This window comes from Chelonia mydas, chromosome 4 (genome assembly GCF_015237465.2).
Source record: "Chelonia mydas isolate rCheMyd1 chromosome 4, rCheMyd1.pri.v2, whole genome shotgun sequence".
In the NCBI taxonomy this organism is placed as follows: domain Eukaryota; kingdom Metazoa; phylum Chordata; order Testudines; family Cheloniidae; genus Chelonia; species Chelonia mydas.
In genome coordinates this window covers 116,634,208-116,654,002 of record NC_057852.1, presented here as the reverse complement: position 1 = coordinate 116,654,002, position 19,795 = coordinate 116,634,208, and the positions used below count along the sequence as shown (strand labels likewise).

General features: G+C 39.8%; 1 protein-coding gene across 19 annotated transcripts in view; it reads left to right on the top strand.

The window, feature by feature from the left end:
* The window catches only part of JAKMIP1 (janus kinase and microtubule interacting protein 1), a 368,387-nt gene that overhangs the window by 67,199 nt on the left and 281,393 nt on the right, over window positions 1-19,795 (top strand). The window contains exon 3 of one of the 19 annotated variants that reach the window (XM_043544671.1): window positions 630-911. The exons of the other annotated variants lie outside the window; for them this stretch is intronic. The gene's annotated coding sequence lies outside the window, so the exon portion shown is untranslated. The remainder of the gene's footprint in view (window positions 1-629; window positions 912-19,795) is intronic. 19 annotated transcript variants of the gene reach the window in all.

Below are 19,795 nucleotides of genomic sequence, written 5' to 3'. Positions count from 1 at the left end.
AAAAAGAATTTTTTCTGTAGCACGTTAACTCACAACTTTCACTAAATATGTGAAAGGGCATTCAATATGAACCAGCTGAAATGCCTCTGAGAAAACTAGCCTCTTTACATTGTGTTTTTTATTTTATTAGCAACATGTGCACTTCTGCTGACAGTTGCTCTTTTCCTGTCTTTACTGCTCTATTGGCCCTAATAAATATGGATATTTTGGTGTAGTAGCACATTTGCATACATTAGTGTCTTTTTTTTTTTTTTTTTTTATGGCTTTGCTGACCAAAGCAGTGGTGTGTTTCACCTGAGGTCTCATCCACTAGGAAGTGATTATCCAAATACTCAGTAAACAAGGCACAGTATAAAATCTCTGTACTCAGAGTTTACTAAATGCAAAACAAACACCCCAAAAGCCTGTCTATGGAACATTAAGGTTAAATGCTAAAGTTAGGAAACACAAAGGAAAATCTAAAGGCTTTCATAGTAACATTAACTTGCCCATATTGCAAATAAATGCAGTATATTCAGCACAGTGACTATTGCAAATCCTTAGATTTTGTTTCCTCGTGTCTTTTGTTAGTGATATTTTAATCTCATTTTTTGTGTCTTTGTTTTGCATTGAATTGCCTTTCTTTAAAGAAAAGAGGGAGGTTGAAGGAAAAGAAATGGTCCCAATTCATCTAATTCATACTTCACTGAGATAAACAGGGGAAGAGTGAGTTCACACTTCTGGTGCTCTTTGGCTGGAATAACGGAGCAGGAGCACACCTGCAAAAGCAAGAAGTGAAGGACACAGTAAAAGAAGACGACGAAAATTTTGGACTTGATTTTGCATGAGTATGGAAGTGAGAGAACAGTGCTGAGCCACAAATACTGCTGCTGAGCTTGGAGTTTGACTAGTAAAGTGGAATAAGGTGTGAGGTATGTTGCTGCTGGCTAATGTGCTATTAGGAATATTGTGCTCAGCATATGTCACGAGGCACTGAAAGCTGTGAGAGAGGGTATTTTATGGGACATGTCAGAAGTATTTTTATATCTGTGTCTGCCCTTCCTGTCTGTGTCCGGTCTCGTAGTCTGTAGGTGGATTTCTTCTGAATATGTGGTTAAAGCAGTTTGCTGGGGTACCAGCAGGAATATTCTGAATGAATGAAAATGGGTAGTCTGGGTGTCATTTGCATGCACAGTGTCCTGCCCAGGCCCTATCTCCTCATCCTCACCCCTGGTACCAACATATAATACAATCCAATAGGATAACCCCTTTTTATTGAGTCCGAGGAGTGTTAGCTTGCTACTTTAATGCTGAGTTCTTTTCAGGTCAGCTTTAAATCTGAACAGTATTTCTCAAACCAGGACACTTGCTAATTCATAACCAACCAACAATTTATTAATTCACCCAGAATCACATTAATATGTAATCAACAGTTTGCCACTCAAACGTAGACACAACCAATACAGTCTTGCAAGCCATTGTCACAGTCTACAGTTTGAGGGCAGTTACATCAAAGAACAATGCAAATCACCAAGATTTCTTACTACGTTTACTTATGATCGACAATTCTCAATTCCTTAGTACTTAACACATTTATCACACTTGTCTTTAAGAGTCTTTGAAGAGTATGGTTACTTCTCATTGACTAGATTGATCCACCAAGGACAAGTTTAGAGTATTAAAAGCAATGGCTTAAAACAATTCTTTTCCATTTCTTTTAGGCCAATTTGCTTGGACTTACAAAGGAGTTAAAATCTAAAATATGGTTACATCCACACCTTGTATACTCTGTGCAGTTCTCCTCACCCCATCTAAAAAAAGATTTATTAAAATTGCAAAAAGTACAGAGGAGGGCAACAAAAATGATTAGGGGCATGGAACAGCTTCCAAAGGAGGAGAGATTAAAAAGATTCGGAGACAAATTATTCACAGTATGTTTGATTTACAAGGAAACAATGTCTGTATTCACAAAAAGAAAAGGAGGACTTGTGGCATCTTAGAGACTAACAAATTTATTTGAGCATAAGCTTTCATGAGCTACAGCTCACTTCATCGGATGCAACTACAGTGATTACTTAAATCAACTTGGCTTGCTGATTTAAAATCATGATTACAATTTGTGATTTTTAGATTGCTTCAATTTTAATCGGTCCCTCCTGGGGTTACTTTTATGGCAGAGCACTGTGCCTGTTTCTCTGCACGCCTCTTTGCATTGTCGCTGCTAACCAAAAGCGACTAGTAATTTTAGGATGACCATCTTTTACACCTTTAAAAAAGCCAATTTTTCAGGGGCTAGGTGGATGCTGAGCAAGTTGGGCATCCAAAAATGGAGGTTCCCCAAATAATTAACCACTTTTGAGAACATTGGCCACGGTGCATAGAGCTAGTTATTTGCTTCTCTGCGTCTCGTCCATTGGTACTTAGTAGCCTGCAGGGTTGAACCCTATGGGAGCTTTATTTACTTGAACGGGAACAAGATCAGTTTATTTGCATCTTGGGACCATTGTGCTATGTATCTTTAAGCCGTGCAATGTATATCTACACTGCAGTGTAAACCCAGAGTTCAAAGTCAGGCTGAAGTCTAAACTCTCTTATGTCTACACACAAACCAAGCTAATGCAGGGCTTGGACCCAGGTTCCCACAATGATAGAGGGTCCAAATCTGAGTGAAGCTGGGACCCAGAGTTCAAGTCCCCCATTGCTTTGTAATGTAGACACAGCCCCACTGATCTTGTACTTTGAGTCGTCAAAAGTATGCCTCAATCTTACAGACCAACTTTCTTTGTCCTCTAGACAGAGCATTTTGCAGGACAGTCAAGTTTTCACACATTGCATCATGAACAAAGGGCTAGAGTGGCCATATTTTGGGAAGGCACCAGGAAGTCTGGGATGTGGTTGGTTGGACTTGGGTCTGCATACTTCAGTGTGGGTGCTGGGTGCGGGCCCAGATTAGAACATTCTTAATTTAGGGTTGACAATCCAGTGTAGATGCTCAAGGGTCCACTAACCCTAGGCTTACACTGCAGTCTAGACATACCCTCATATTGTTGAAGCAAGCAGCTCCAGCTCCGGACAGGCCAGTCTGGGATGCTCTGCGCTGTGACGTAGCAACAATGGCAGGGCTTTGTTAAAATGGATGCCTGTTGTGTCGTGGATGCCTAGCACACTCTTGGGTACTGAAAAATAAGTCCCAGCTGATGCTTTTTGACTATGCGCAGAAGTGAAGGGTTTTATATCTATCACTTATAACGTTCCCCACTTTCTCCTTTTCCCTTTTCCTCACTTACAAAGGGCCAACTCCTAAGTAAGGTCATAGACCGTTTTCAGACATGCAATTTGAAGGCTTTATTGTTGTTTTTTGGGCGCTGTTAAATTGTTGGGGAACCAAACATTTTCAGAAAGCTGACTAGTTAGTTTTCTGTATGAGCCAATAACTGCAGACTGGCTAAAGGGATTTTCTTCAAACTTTCCAGAAATACACTATTGGCTGAAAGAAGGCACAGACAATTTGAACTCAAAATAAGATTTTTTTTTCCAATTAAAGCAGGGGGCTTCAATAGGATTTAGGCAACTAACCTGCTTAGGCACTTTTGAAAATCTCAGTAGGTGCCTATCTGCATCTCTAGATGCTTAAATGCCTTTGAAAGTCTGGCCCTTGAGTATACTACTGGTAGGTGCATTTCATTAACAGCAGTAGCCAATTATATAACCTGCTCTAATAACAAGTGGTACTGCTAGGCATGAAAAGAACCCCAGCAGCATGAGGGAAGGCTGGAGAACTCTTTTCCTTACAGCTTAATGGTTTTTCATATAACATAATAAATAATGTTGGAGTTGACAGAGAATTTCCATTTTTAATAAGCAGAATGTTCACACATTGCTGTGTCTGTAAAGGAATTACAGTTTAGTACGTCCTTGCTGAAATGCCAGGAGGAGGATGGCAAAGATCCCTGGGTGGTTGTTTGCGAAAGAGGAAAATATCTGAATATCACGGGGATTGATTTTTTCCTGTTACTGTGACTCTAATTGCACGTGGTGCTTTGTTCATGTAAAACAAGCAAGAAGTTCTCCATTGAAAGATAATAATGTCTTTGTATCAAACAGTTCCTGTTCCAGACTGTTATGCTTGACAGTGTGTAACGGGACTGGCCAAGACTTCTGGGAGAAAGAAACTTCTATCATCTCCTACCACAGTTCACCCTTTGCAGTTTCTGACTGGGAATGTCTGTTTACATGAGTAGGTGGGGAAAACAGGCTAACTAGATTTTGATTTTTAAATATCTGGACATATAAAGGAGGGCAAAGGCAGGCTGAGTATTTGCTGCGATACAAAAAATACAGTGCATCATGTTTATGGTCATTATGAATCCCTCATTCAGTGAGCAGCATTTTGGTACATTCAGCTGTTTAACTGAATTCTCAGAAATGCAGTGATGTGTCATTTTGCCTATAGAAATAGATGTATTTAGATGCCAGGAAAAAATGCTTTTACAAGAGATTAGTGCAAAGTGAGCTGCAAAGGAATAGCTTAACTTGCATAAAGTCCAGACAATGTGTCTCTAACCTACAGAAATACTGATTAAGGTTTCTAGACGGATAAAATGCATGTTTTCCACCAGTGAGAGTTTATTTTAACTGTAACACTGCAGTCCAGGCAACCGAGATTCAGGTGACCTGGATTTGCGTCACAGGTCTACTGTTGACTCAGTGTGTCTCCTTGGGTAAGACAGTGAACTTTTCTATTTTCTACCATTTATAAAATGGGGGTAAGAAAAATTACCACGCTTTGTAAAGAGCTTAGGGATCCTTGGATGATTGGTGCAGGAGTTGATGGTGATTTATTCTGTTGGTTATTATATAGTGCACTGTATGTTGGTTGAGGAGGATAATAGAGATATGTGCGCGGTGGATGGTGGAAGGGAGGTAATTGGGAATGAGAAGGGAAACTGAGATAGAGTGTGGATGGGGTGCTGAATGACTTACCTTCTTAGTTCCTTGGGTTTTTGATTATTCATTGGTGGGCATGCAGTCGAGCAACCTCAGACTGAAGTTATTGATAGAGCTGTTTTTAAAAAAATGGGGTGAAATTCATATCCACTTCATCAACAATTTTCCTGATTTTCTTTTTGAAATTTTGTTGACATTTCAACCAGTTCTAGTAAATAAGGTTTTTTGTTTGTTTGGGAATACATAATATACAAAATCATGTTGTAGCATAAGCATTATAGTGAATTACAATTATAGAGTGCTCCTTTGATCATCTCACTTGCCTTCTACCTACTAATCTATCTCAGCCAAGACTTATTCTAATATTCCAAACCTTTGATCAGTTTCAGACATCTACCATTCTTCTTTTAAAATTAAACAGGCAAGTAAACGTTAAAGTACGCTGGCCTGTGACTAGAACCAGCAGTTTTAATCCCAGATGAGTGAAAGGTTTAGTGTCCAATACCTCATGACCTTTCAGGAACTTTATATCACTGAAAAGGAGAGTTTTCTGGCTTTCAAGCTGGCCACATAACATTTGCTTGCAGACCTAAAAGGACCCCAGATACAGTATCTGACTTTGATTTTGCAGGAGTTTTAAATGTGTTAGCTTTCATTTTTCTCTTCCTCTGGGCCCCACAGAGTGAAACTATGGTAACGATAAGGCATTTGGCTTTAAAGTTGGAGGGATGCGAGAAAGAGTTGCAATAAAAGTTTTTAAAACCCATGAACATTTCTGAAATATAAAATATGTGGTTTGAAGAGAGTACATGGTGGCATGATGTGGCACAGTATGAAGTTGTGGGCACTGAACTGAGGTGACTTCAAGAAGAACTGGAACTACGTGTTTGAATAAGTTCTAATCACGTATGATGGGTTTTCAGGATAAGAGTCTGCCAACTGTAGCCTCTTCAGGGCAGGGATCTGACTCTTTATTAAGTGCCATGCATACCTACCTGCTGTACCTTCATAAATGATAAAAATGTTGACCTGTGTTTATTCACTGTATGTTGCTGTGACATTTGGGTGCTATAGCAAAAAGAAACTGCTATAAAGTACTCTTGTCAGTAAAAACAAACAAAACAATAGATCAGTCATGATGCTTAAAGGCCTAAATAAATACAGATACCTTTCAAAGTGTCCAAACAACAGTTCTAGCTAGGCTCTGAGGACCACCCGAGGAACTGAATGAGTGAACGTCTGAAGTTGGTGCCTTATCACCATGTAAAGAACGTGAGGGCTGCAGACATCAGACACAATTGCCATATCAGCAGTGTTTCTCAACATATTTATCATTGTGAGCTGAATATACGGTCCACAAAGTGTTACCTCGGCCACATATTGAGAACCACAGTGCCCCTCACCTAGCCCCACCCCCACAAATGCCTATGCCCAGCACCCTCCACAGAGCAGGGCCAGGAGCAAAGAGCTGGGCATGGGGCAGGGACTCCAACCCTGGACCTTGCTGCATGGGGACCTTGAAGCCTGCTGGGTAGGGCCAGGTGGTGGTGGCGGCTGGTAGGGTTGCCAGGTGTCCAGTTTTCGACTAGCCTGGTCGAAAAGGGACCCTGGCAGCTCTGGTCAGCACTGCTGACAGGGCTGTTAAAAGTCTGGTCGGCGGGGCTAAGGCAGGCGCCTTGTCTGCCCTGGCTCTGTACAGCTCTCCTCCCACACCTCAATCTCTTACCCCACCCTGAGCCCCGTCCCACACCCCCTCAGCCTGGCGCCCCCTCCTGCACTCCAAACCCCTCATCCCCAGTCCCACCCCAGAGCTGTCACCCCTCCTGCACCCCAAACCCCTGCCCAGCCCAGTGAAAGTGAGTGAGGCTGGGGGAGAGCGAGCGACGGAGGGAGGAGGGCTGGAGTGGCGTGTGTGTGGGGGGGGGGAGGGGAGGGGCGGCGGCTCAGAGAAGGGGCAGGGTAGGGGGCGGAGCAAGAGTGTTTGGTTTTGTGCAGTTAGAAAGTTGGCAACCCTACTAGCCAGCAGCAGGGCAGCCGGGAGCCCGGAGCTGCTGCGTGGCAGGTCAGATGGCCCCAGCCCCCGTGGCCTTTAGCGCACAGCTGAGCTGGGCTGCAGCTCTGTGCTAATTGGGCCGTGGGTTGAGAACTGCTGCAGTAAAGCATACATTTTGGGAAAACCTTTGTTCTTCAAGTTTCTAAAACACAAGCCGCTACCACTTGAACTAAAGAATAACTTATTTCATTGGTAGCAATAGGGAGTCCTTTATCCTTTCTGTGAGCCAGCCTCAGGTGGGTCTTCACTAGATCCGCTAAATTGACAGCATTGATCGCAGCAGTGTCAGTCCTCCAGTAAGTGTAGACAAGCTCTTAAACTTTGGTTGTCAGAGGGGAAGGACTCTAGAGAAAGAAGTATCAGAAGGAATCAGGGATTCCCTTCTTTAAAAATTGTACATGTTATTTCATTGTTCCTTATTTCTATACTAAAGTGAGAAAATGCAAAAATTAACATTGGTACAAGATTCTACTCAACATTGCATGTGTTTTGATTGCTGGTTAGACAGATGATAGGTTTATCTTTTAATACAGGTTGCAGAATAGTGACCAATGCAATAAACTGATGTCATTTTTAAGCTTGGCATTTCCTGACCCTTTTTGTGTTTCATTTGTAAAGTGAACATTAAATTACCATAGGTTTGTTTCTGCATTAGGTATTGCCTCACAGCTTATTGTTCATTATTTGGACAAAGGTGGTCATTGATCAGTCAATCCCTAGCAGCGTTTAACATGCTTTGGCAATGTTTGGGGTCAGGGCCGGATTAAGACCTTTAGAGGCCCTAAGCACTGAAAAGATTATGGTTCCCCCTCCCATGTAATTCAAAATAAAAACAATACTATACCATAAAATAAAATTTTATTTTTCAAAATGACACAAAACTTACATGTATGCCAAAATTAAAATAGCTTCTTTCTAGATTTTCTGATTGCAAAATTCTGGATAAGTTCATCGAAGCTGACTCGACAAAGCATGTCCACTTCCATACACAATAGGGAAAGTGAATCAAGTTTGTCCTCACACATTGTTGTACTCTGAGGGTTTTTTATTATTTTCAGCTGAGAAAAAGGGTGTTCTGCGGAGCAGTTAGTAATCAATGTTAGAAAAATACGTAGTGCGATCTCTACATTTGGAAATACACATAGTATTTCATCTTTCAGTATTGTGTCATGAAGATCAATGTGACTGAATTTCATTTTTCCTGTTTCATTAAACTTTGTGCGCACATAACAGTGGAACTGCCGTACTTCTCCACAGAGATTCATGTTCAAGTCAACAGGGTATGAGTCAAGTAGCTTTTGGGAACCTTGTGAATATTTTTCATCAGATAACTCCATATCGTTTAGATAAGAAAATCTACTTGATACTACTTTGTACACTTCACCCCTCCTCTTCATATGAGCTTCAAGTGTATCAGTTATAACGTAGTCAGTAGATATGCAAAATTTGTCTCTAGGATTCTGTGCTGGTTCTGTTGCACTGCTATCATTTGCTTGTTTTTTCTTGATTCGCTTGCGGGGACTGGGCTTCTTTGTAGTTATTATCAGGCAAGATATCTTTTGATATGTCTTCAAATCTTTTGAAATCATTCCTCAAAGTGTGTAAGTGGTCTGCTAATGATTGACAGAGGTCTGCACATGTTTTCAAATCCAATTCTTTTTCTTGGAGAGCTTGACCTGTGTGGTAAAAGTGTTGTAAAATTTCATTCCACATGGTCAAACATGAATACAAACTCTAGTTCTTGCATCTTGTTTGCAATGTTTTCTGCCTCTTGTACGGTTTCTCCCTTTTGTGATTGGTCTTCAGCTATACTTTCTAATGCATCCACAACCTTTGAGTAGGACTCCAGAATTGCACTTGTTGCCACTGCATGTGCCTCCCAGCGAATATTAGAAAGAGGTTTCAACACACGATCATTGCCCAAATGTGTTTTAAGAACTGCCCATGGGTGTGTTGAGGCAGAGAAAAATGTATAAAGTAACCGGACTGTTGAGAAAAAACTTACTGCCACCGGACAACAATCGACAGCACTGTGGCCAACAAGATTGAGAGAGCGTGCAGCACATGGTATGAATATGGCATATTTGTTCTGTTCTAAAAGCTTCTTCTGCATTCCTTGATAACGCCCTGCCATGCTGGCAGCATTGTCGTAGATTGACCTCTGCACTTTGAGAAATCTGTTTTGCAAACTTGGCACAGATAATGCAGTACTTGATTTGCCATTTCTTCACCAATGTGGCTTTTCAAATTGAGGAATGTTATAAATCAACCCACATACCAGGATCTTTTCTCCTATTATTTACAGCATGAGCAGGTTCAGTCTCTGACACATCCACACCTTCTAGAACAACGTCTGTTTTACCACCAGGAGTAGGATGATCAGTTACAGTCTGACACATTCACATGTTCTGGAATGGTGTTTGTTTCACCAATAGAAGAAGGGTCAGTCTCTGAAACACCTACAGGTTTTGGAACAATGTCTGTGCTACTGAGAGAAGATGTTGCTTCTGATAGATTCGCTTTGAAAAATGATGTCAGCTTTGGAAGATTTTGGAAAATTTCACTAGTTTTTTGTTTCTTTTCTTCCACCAGTTTACATTTCTGTGCTCCACTCAGTTGGTTACGTTTCATCCTGCCCCTTATCTCAGTTATCTGAACTTAAAAAAAAAACAAAAACAAATTACACAAGGTACACTATTTTTGTGTGTGTGTGTGTGTGTGTGTGTATATATATATAATATATGAAAGAAAAAAATGAATCAGTATGTATAACTCAGAAGAATATATCAATAATAAAACAAAAATGTATTGCAATACATGACTGGATCTGATTTCCTCGCATTATTTTGATCTACGTTAGTAGGATGCCCCCCTGGTTTAGCTGAGGAAAAGTAATAAAAAAGAGAACAGGAAAACGGGGGAAGAGTGTGTAGTGGAGTGTAAGGAAGTCTAACAAAGTTCTGATTTTTTCCCATGATGACTGCTTCAATGCTTTTTTTTGAAATATCAAATTTTAAAAAATATATATCTCTTTTTCTTTTTGGTGCCCCCTGCTTTGCTGGTGCTCTAAGCACATGCTTAGTCTGCCTATTGGGTAATCCAGCCCTGTTTGGGGTCAGTGAGGGACAAGGGGGAGACGTAACCATGGCCCTGTACTGCTCAGGTGCAGAGAAGGAAGCAGAGTGCACCATCATCTAGGTCAGATTCGTTGTGTCCACTGAGGTGTGTTAGAGATCTCTTCCATTATTTACAACCAGTTTATCTGGTACTGAAGTAAGGCTCATTGACCTGTAATTCCCAGAAATTAAGGTTTTACAGGGGTTAGCAGTCGCAGCTCTCTGATTGCGTGGAGAGGAGACTGTTCTCTGTAGGCATTTAAACCATGTCCATCACTTTGGTGTCTGCGTGTCTGAAGTGGATTGTCAAACTATGAAATAGAATTGTGTTGGGGAAGAAGATACTGATGGAATTTATTGAACTTCAGATGGCTACCAAGGTGTGAAAATTGGTATTTTTCCTTTTTTTAAAAATAAGAGTGAGGGCAGTCTTGGTGATTCCATGAAGGCTTTAAGTAGCATATTCATTTCTAGTAGTGGATTGTGTAAGCAACATCTGTTGCTTTAAGAAAAAAGTGGAAGACAGAAATCATTGGCATGGAGGTTTGTCTGGTATAGATTTTTCTCTTGTCTTTTTTTGGATTTTCCCACATTAAGCTTTTTATGAAATACAGCCTAGGTTATTAAGCCAACTGGCTAACAAACACAGGTTTGATTCAGTAGAGCACTTCAGCACATGTTTATATCCTATAGACTTCCTACAGGTGACTCAATGGGGCTTAAAATAAGTGTTTAACTTCAAACACATGGTTAAGAGCTTTGCTGATCCACTTCATATAGTTACGTTAGGAACTTGTGGGCTTTTTTCACTTAGTATGTTTTTTGAGCAATCAAAATATACTTAGGTACGTGATAGAAACAAGTAAAGACACAGTTCCTGTTCTGAAGAGATTACAACCTAAATCTGACATCGTAATATAAGTGAGGGGTAGTTAACAGACAGCCAAGACAAAAAAATGTGGGAGGAAGGAGAAGACAGACCAGGCTGACAGTAATAAGATTTCATAGTTCCTCAGTAAGGGATGTTACTCATCTTGGGTCACTTATTTTTTTTTTTTAAATATTACCTTTCCTTCTCAATTACTGGTTGTAGGCAAAATGGTAGAAATTAGTTTCTAAGGCTAAGTAAGGGGAATGGCTTGATGAGAATGCATAAGGAGCAGAAGTAGAGGAAGCCGTGGAGGCAAGATTGGGAGTAGAAGCAGTGCTGCCACCATCCTTGTATCTGACTGAAAAACTTGAATGAATGGAGTGATGCTCCGAACACCTACTTTGCCTGCATATTAAAACCAACTAGGAACGTTCATGTTTGTTCCACTCATTTGGTGGACCTGTTGAAGAAGTCCTTATACTCAGGAACTTGGTGCTAATTGTGGTCTTGTTAAGCTTTACTCTGGTCCAGATGTAAAGCTGAGGGGAACATGAGGTGACAAAGAAGCAAAGGAAGTAGAAAGAGCTTCCAAAATCACTGGCCCTCCCCCCATGACAAGTCAGAGCATTGGGTCTCACTAAACCCTGACAGTAAGACCAACAGAGTAGTAAACTAGGTTTGTTTACTGTTATAACTGAAAAATCCCATAAAATGTGTTGGCAGTTTAAACTGTGGTATCGTAATATCTGAGTGATATTTTAGTAAAACTGCAATTCTGTACCTCTAGGCTGATCAAATGGATTTTGGTTTAATAGCTTAGGTCTATTGCCAGTGGAATACCTAATATTTAGTGACATATTTGCCTTTAAATTGAAGAAATACAGCTCTGTATCTGACAGCATGAATCCCTTATATAAGCAGCGATGAGAAGGGAATTATTTTCTTAGAGATATATGAAAGCCATGTTGAAATGACTGCTTCCTAGAGCAACTAGTCCAAGAACACATAAAGAGAGAGGCAATTCTTGATTTAGTCCCAAGTGGAGCACAGGATCTGATCCAAGAGGTGAACGTGGCTGAACTGTTTTGTAATAGGGACCATATTGTAATTACATTTAACATCCTTGTAGGGCAAAAATACCAAAGAAACCAACTATTAATTTCAAAAGGGAAATCTACACAAAAAAGGAATCTAGTTAAATGGAAATTAAAAGGAACAGTCACAAGAATGAAATGCCTGCAAGCTGTATGGAAAGTATTTAAGAACACCATAATCTGGGCTTAAACTAAATATATACCTCAAATAAAAAAAAAAACAGTAAGAGGATCAAAAAAATGCCACCATGGCTAACCAACAGAGTAAAAGAGGTGGTTAGAGACAAAGACATCCTATAAAGTTGGCGTCAAATCCCAGCGGATAATAGGAGCATAAACTCTGGCAAGTCAAGTAAAAATGTAATTAGGCATGCCAAAAAACAATTTGAAGAGCAACTAGCAAAAGAGGCAAAAACTAACAGCAAACATTTTATTAAGGATATCAGAAGCAGGAAGCCTGCCAAACGATGGGGGGTGGGGCACTGGATGACTGAGCTGCTAAAGGAGCACTCAAGCAACACAAAACCACAGGGGGAAATGAAATGAATTCTTTGCATCCGTCTTCACTACAGAGGATGGGAGGGAGATTCCCACACCTGAAAAATTCTTGTTAGGTGACAAATCTGAGCAACTGTCCCAGACTGAGATGTCAGTAGAGGAGGTTTTGGAACAAATTGATAAATTAAACAGTAATAAGTTATCAGGACAAGACGGTATTCACCCAAGAGTTCTGAAAAACTCAAATATGAAATTGCTGTGGTATGTAACCTATAGCTTAAATCATCCTCTGTACCAGATGACTGGAGGATAGCTAATGTAACGTTGATTTTTTTTAAAAAAAAGGCTTCAGAAGTGATCCTGACAATTAAGGGATGGTAAGCCTAACTTCAATACCAGGCAAATTGGTTGAAACAATTAAAAGAAGAGGAGAACAGAATTATTTGACATGTAGATAAACATGACATGTTGGGGAAAAGTCAACACCGCTTTTGAAAAGGGGAATCAGGCCTCACCAATCTATTAGAATTCTTTAAAGAGGATCAACAAGCATGTGGACACGGGTGATCCAGTTGGTACAGTGTACGTGGACTTCCACGAAGTCTTTGACAAGGTCCCACACCAAAACTTCTTAAACCAAGTAAGAAGTCATGGGATAAGAGGGAAGGTCCTTTCATGGATCAATAACCAGTTAAAACATAGGAAACAACGAGTAGGAATAAATGGTCAGTTTTCACAGTGGAGACAGGTAAATGGTGGGCTCCCCCAAGGATCTATGCTGTTCAACATATTCATAAATGATCAAGGAAAAAAAGGGGTAAACAGTGAGGTGGCAAAGATTACAGACCTTACAGTATTACTCAAGATAGTTAATTCCAAAGCTGATTGCAAAGAGTTACAAAGGGATCTCACTAAGCTGGGTGACTGGGCAACGAAATGGCAGATGAAATTCAGTGTTGATAAATGCAAAGTAATGAACATTGGAAAGAAAATTCCAACTATAGATACCATATAATGGAGTCTAAATTCACTCAAGAAAGAGATCTAGGAATCCATGTGGGTAGTTCTCTGAAAACATCTGCTTAATGTGCAGTGGCGGTCAAAAGAGTTAGCAGAACGTTAGGAATCATTAGGAAAGGGATAGATAATATGACAGAAGATATCATAATGCCACTGAATAAAGCCATAGTACAGCCACACTTGGAATACTGCATGCAGTTCTGGTCACCCCATCTGAAAAAAATCTATATTAAAATTGGAAAAAACATGGAGAAGAGCAACAAATATGATTAGGGGCATGGAATTTCCATTCGGGCTGGGACTGTTCAGCTTAGAAAAGAGATGACTAAAGAGGGATATGACAGAGGTCTCTAAAATCATGAATGGTGTGGAGGAAGTGAATAAAGAAGTGTTATTTACTACTGCTCTTAACTCAAAATCATGTATCCCCAAATGAAATTAATAGGCAGCAGGTTTAACACAAACCTAAGGAAGTACTTCTTCACACAATGTACAGTCAACCTGTGGGACTTGTCAGGGGATTTTGTGAAGTCAAAAGTATAACTGGGTTAAAAAAAAGAACTATACATTCATGGAGGAAAGGTCCATCATGGTCTATTAGCCATGACAGTCATAGATGAAATCCCATGCTGTAGGTTTCCTGAAGCCCAGGACTGCCAGAAGCTTGGACTGGATGACAAGCAATGGATCACTCAATAATTGTCCTGTTCTGTTCGTTCCCTCTGAAGCATCTGTCACTAGCCTCTGTTAAAAGACAGGATACAGGACTAGATGGACCATTGGTCTGATCCAGTATGGCCATTTTTATGTTCTCGAGTGTTGTTTGTTTAAGGCTTGGTTCATTTGCTAATGTTTGTGTAGCCCTTTGGAAATGCAAAGTGCTCTGTAAGAGCTAAGTAAGTGTGTTCATTTTAAATGGTTGAGAATCTTCTTCATGTTATTGTAAATATTGCACAGATGAATGATTCCTTCCCACGGTGGCGGATTTCCCTATCATCTTTGTTCTTCCTGCCTTTTAGCATGATGCTTCTGCCAGTGCAGCTTTGTACTTATACCTTTGCTTAGGCCTTTTCTGTTTGTGGTGTTTTCTTTAGCCACCCATCTTTCTTTTGCTTTTCAGCAGCCACTCTTCAGCTGTTACCTTTCGGGGATCCATGGGGAAGGGTTCCACATTTTGAAGTGCTAGTTGGTATATTAGATGAAGATTGAATGTCGGGGAGAGGGAAAAGCAATAGCTGTGTAATTTGTATCACTACAATATGTAGTGCATCTCTTGCTTGTTTGTTCTGTGCAGCATATTTACCAAGTATTCATTAAGGGCCATGTATCTGCCACTTCTATCCATGCTGAGTATTACTTTACTTTGCCCGAAAGCAACAAACATCTCCTATTCCAGAAATCCACAGCTGGGGGCAGGAATGAGAAAGATACAAAGTATTGCCTAACAACCTGATATACAGATATTTTACTGATAATATAAAGTACATGAATATGAGAGAGAGGCTTAGAATAGCAAATAAACTACATCTTAACACATTTTGAAAGGATGAGTGGCTCTTTTATAATGGAACATATGGTGATAAATCAAGAAGGAAAGAAAACTGACTGTGTATTAGAATGACTAGTATTGGAACAAATGGCTACATATTTTTCTATTATAAAGTAGTGGTGGTTATTGCAGCAAGTACTACATAGGACACAGCAGCGTCATGTCCCTATGTCCCCATAGGGATTACCTCACCTTCAGGATACGTACCATTCTCTCCCCCAGTGCTAGGAGGTAGTCTCTATGGCTGAGTACCATTACCTTCTGCTTTTTCACGTAAAACAAAAGCCTTAGTTTTGAGTCAGGTGTAAACTGAACCAGGGAAGGCTTCCAAATTCTGCAGGCAATGCCACTGTTACAGGGAGAGGGACTGGGTACTGTTGCTTTTAAGGTGACCAGGGAAGTCTGCCTGTGTTTGTAGCCCCAACCAGCATTACCTAACTGCCCTAGCAGATGGCTCCTGTCACTCCAACTTGGCAATAACATATTTTTGTGCTTCACTGCTCATCTTACTGGTATTATAAATAGCTTTTGTGGGTAGTTTGGGAGATGCAAACTACTGAGAACAAGGTTTCAAATGGACTGGACTGTCCATGGTCAGAAACCTAGCCAAAACACCCAGAACTCTGAGGCGGTTGGTCATAGGTGAGGAAATGGAATCCAAAATTCTGCTGCTCAGCTAGATGGGAGTGCAATATTAGCCTTCTCCTCGCTCCTGCTTTCAGAACACTGTGCTACCTGAAATGGTGTCGTCATGTATGCGATCAGGATAGTGGCACATAAACTGCAGCTGGAGTTTGTGTATATTTCAGTTTGTAATCAAATCTTATGAATTTATCTTGGATTGTTTTCTGGCTTTTTTAAATAACTAATTTATTTAGGATGTTTTAACAGATGTACCAGTAGTAATGAAAACATCAGAAAGAAAATGTTATTGCGACCTCTGAACTTATTCTTTTGTTTAGAGAAACATCATGCTGTAATGTAATCGTCCAGTCTCTTTTTAGCAGGATGTTACTTCAGTGCAGTGAGCCTTTTTACTCAGGATGTGTTGTTTCTGGTGACTTGATTACATTGAGTGAAACTGCTAATTGTGCTCAATTATAAAACTGGGTGTGTCTATCAAATGTTAATATTTAAAATATGGCTTTTGCCGGTTAATTACTTTGTCTGAGTACTGAATAAATGGTAGCCAAATACCTAAATTTCTTTGTCTTCTTTCCGTTTCGATAGATATGGAATTGATGGGTTAAGTTTTCCATAATAACGTCACATATGTTTTAGAAACATTTTTCTAATTTGTGACTATTTGTTTTTTTTCCAGTGAGAGGTTATCAGTAGCCTAGCAGCTACCAGAACACCTCTACTTCTTTGCATATGACCATTTCTGCAAAGAAGTACCAGGAGGATTACCAAAAAGTCACTGAGTTATCTTATATCTTGCTACAGACTGAGGTTGCGAATCCTCTTTTTCAGATCAAAGCCCATTACTCTGGAGTAATTTGTCTATTCAAATTCTTTCCCCATCATGTCATAAATGGGCATTTCATTGCTATACAGAAGCTGTCTGGAAAGACTGATATAAATTAGCTGTATTTTTTTCTTCTACATTGGCTAGAAACCATTGCTTTTATTAAACTTAACTTTCTATATAAAACAACTTTCTTAGAAAAGTTGAGAAATATAATGCCTAAATTGAAGGTACTGGTACTGTAGAGCGTGTGGGCCAGTTAAGTTAGTTTTGATTTCTAAAAAATTAGAAAAGTTTCTTTGAACAGCTGACCAACTAGACTTTTTTTTAAAAGGTCTTGTGTTTGGAAATGTTGCCATTTGGGGAGGACCATGGATCTGTCGTCTGTTCCTTCTCATCTCTCCTGTGAAAGGGCTGATTGTCATCATGCAGTGCTTCCCGACTGGCGGATGCAAACTTTCTCCTTGTTGACTCTGCTGTTGCTCTTTAGTATTTAAAAAAAACACAATAGTTTCCCCACTTGACTCAAATGAAACAAGTGCGTTCAAACCAGGCGCCTGAACATTTTGTTACAGATGAATTATTAGTATGTAGTGTCATGCCCAGTTCTATTTTGAGACCAGTTTAAACCACGTCACAATGCACAAATGATCAGTTCTTGTATTGTCCAAAGAATGTGTAAGAGCACTTTATTGTAGTAGGATAACATAGATGGGAGCCCTTACAAATGAATATTAAGAGACTATATAAAGTAACAACATGATAGTTGGAATATTTATTGCCAAAATATTGAATTGGATAACTGAAAAATGATCTAATATAATACATGAATATTACTTGGGAAGTATTAGGCACTTAAAAATGCCCTTCTCTTCCTCACCTTAGTACTAAATAATGCACTTTCTTCAGCCCAACCTGCAATGCTTCTTAAAAGGCGCTAAGTTATTTTAGCACTTTGGTCACTTGCTATATCTGGTTCCAGTCACTCCTTCATTCTCATCAAATATATTCCTTAGCAGTAGAGATCTTGGCAATAAGGAAATGGATGTGCTGACTGTATTTTTGGGTTCATTAAATGTTCTCCGGATGGCTGACTTTCTTGAATAACTAACCTGGAAAGTTCCCCCCTGCAGGATCTAGTTCTTACCCAGTTTACTGTGGACCGAATTGTGCAACCCACTGACATGTGGAAGTAACTTTACTTCCATGTGAGTTAGTTTTCTGACCATGGGACAATGCAGATAAGTGAAGTTACTCATATGAGTAAGTGTTTTCAGGATCAGGTCTTTCAGCTCCAAGCTTGACAAGCTGGAAGCAGGCTTGAGTCCCTGCTGAGTTTGTTCTGTGTATGAAGTACTCTGGCTGGCCTTCCATTCTGTCAGTCTTGCCTCTTCCACAGGTACTTACACTACCTGCATGTGAATTTATATTTGTGACTTTTTTTATGCCAGTGCAGAGAGCTGGGCTAATCTGCCTTTTTATTCATGTGTCGTTTGGGCAGATGGCAGCCACTTTTATTTGGCTATCTTCTAAATTATATGTGCGCATTACTAGGCTTAAGAGGCTGTCTACAGATGTCACGCTTACCGCAGTTTTATTTTTGGAGAGCTAATATTGCTGGTGTTGACTAAAAGAACTCCTCTTATTTTAGTGAGTAAGATATTTTCGTTATAATGATGGAGGGATCTACCTAATTGAGCTCTTAGCATGGTCACAGATTTTTAGACAGTCTTTCCTTTTACATCCTCCTCCTTTACTACAAGAAAGACTATTTCATTAGTGAGCTTATGAACTTAACACCCACCATAAAAGTGCTTGAGCCGATGAAACCGCGCTTTTCCAGCGGGAGAAGAAAGAGGAGTGTTTTTCATTTACAAGAGCCACATAACTCTGTTTTACATTCACTTCCACATTTCACAAAGAGTGAGGTGAGGAAAGGAAAATAGGGGTTTATTATCATCAGAACATTGTTTGGTGCTCCTTATTTGCAGTTGAGTTCCTATTACTTTACATAGCATAGATCATTGACACTGGAATTTGCTCTTTTGTATGTTACAGAGGCATATGCTTGTCACAGTTGAGCTTTCCCTTTTGTACAGTGACCTATAGGTACATTATTCCACTTGTTTCAGAGAATCTTATTCAGAATAATATGTAATTACTATTATAGAAATTATATATATGTATATAATTTATGTACGTGTGTATGTGTGTGTGTATATATATATATATATATATATATATATAGACTATTTAGTGGAATCTTCAGAGAAGCCTTTAGATAGAAAATGAATATCAACTGTGTTTCGTTTTAGGGGTGTGCATGTCTGTGTGAATTTAGATTGCTTGTTTGTGAGATGTGCCAGACTAGCAGTCCTAGGTATAGCAATCTTCTCTTTATCCACAGAAGAGGGACAGCAGCATTGCAAGCTTCCCTACTGCACTGCCCAATCTATGTGCCTCATCCCCATCCTCATCACGAGCTAATGGGACCATCTTTAGGGTTGGGCTTCTTAGTCTATAGTACTTGGGCTATGCTTAGGCTGCCAGAGGTGTGAATAAGGTGATTTTTTGGGGGCAACACTTGCCTCTGGGACCTGGACTGAGACCTGCAAGCTTATTTCATAGCCTTTTTTTCATAACTGAGCCAAGGCATTTTATAGGGTGAAAAATTGATTAGTTGCAAAACGTATTCCTTACACAATTTCCTGTATTTTGTTTGTTTGCATCTTGATGACATTTGTTTTCTAGGTACTTTTCACAATTGTATTGTACTGTGGTGCTACACACTGTTGCCGTTTGTTCATGCTTGTGCCCTGTCAAATGTATTATTTAAAAGTATATAGGAGGCCCGTTTCCTGCAATGAGATCTGTGAGATCATAAGGGTACCTAGAGGATTGGGAGCCTGAGATTATGTGAGCTAAAGTAGCATTAATGCCAAACTCACCTCACAATTTTAAAATAAATAAAATCCAAATTTAACAAGGAATTAAGAAATGTGCACATAGGACCTCACCCAAAATCGACTGACAAAGAATGTGTCTTTTCGTTGACTTCAGTGTGCTTTTGGATTAGCATAACAAGCATAACACATTATCTTTCATTGTTGTTTTAACAGCTATTTCTTTAAGCACCAGACAATGACTCCTCCCTAGAATCAGCTATTACAGTACACAAAAAAATAGTGTCAGAAGCTATA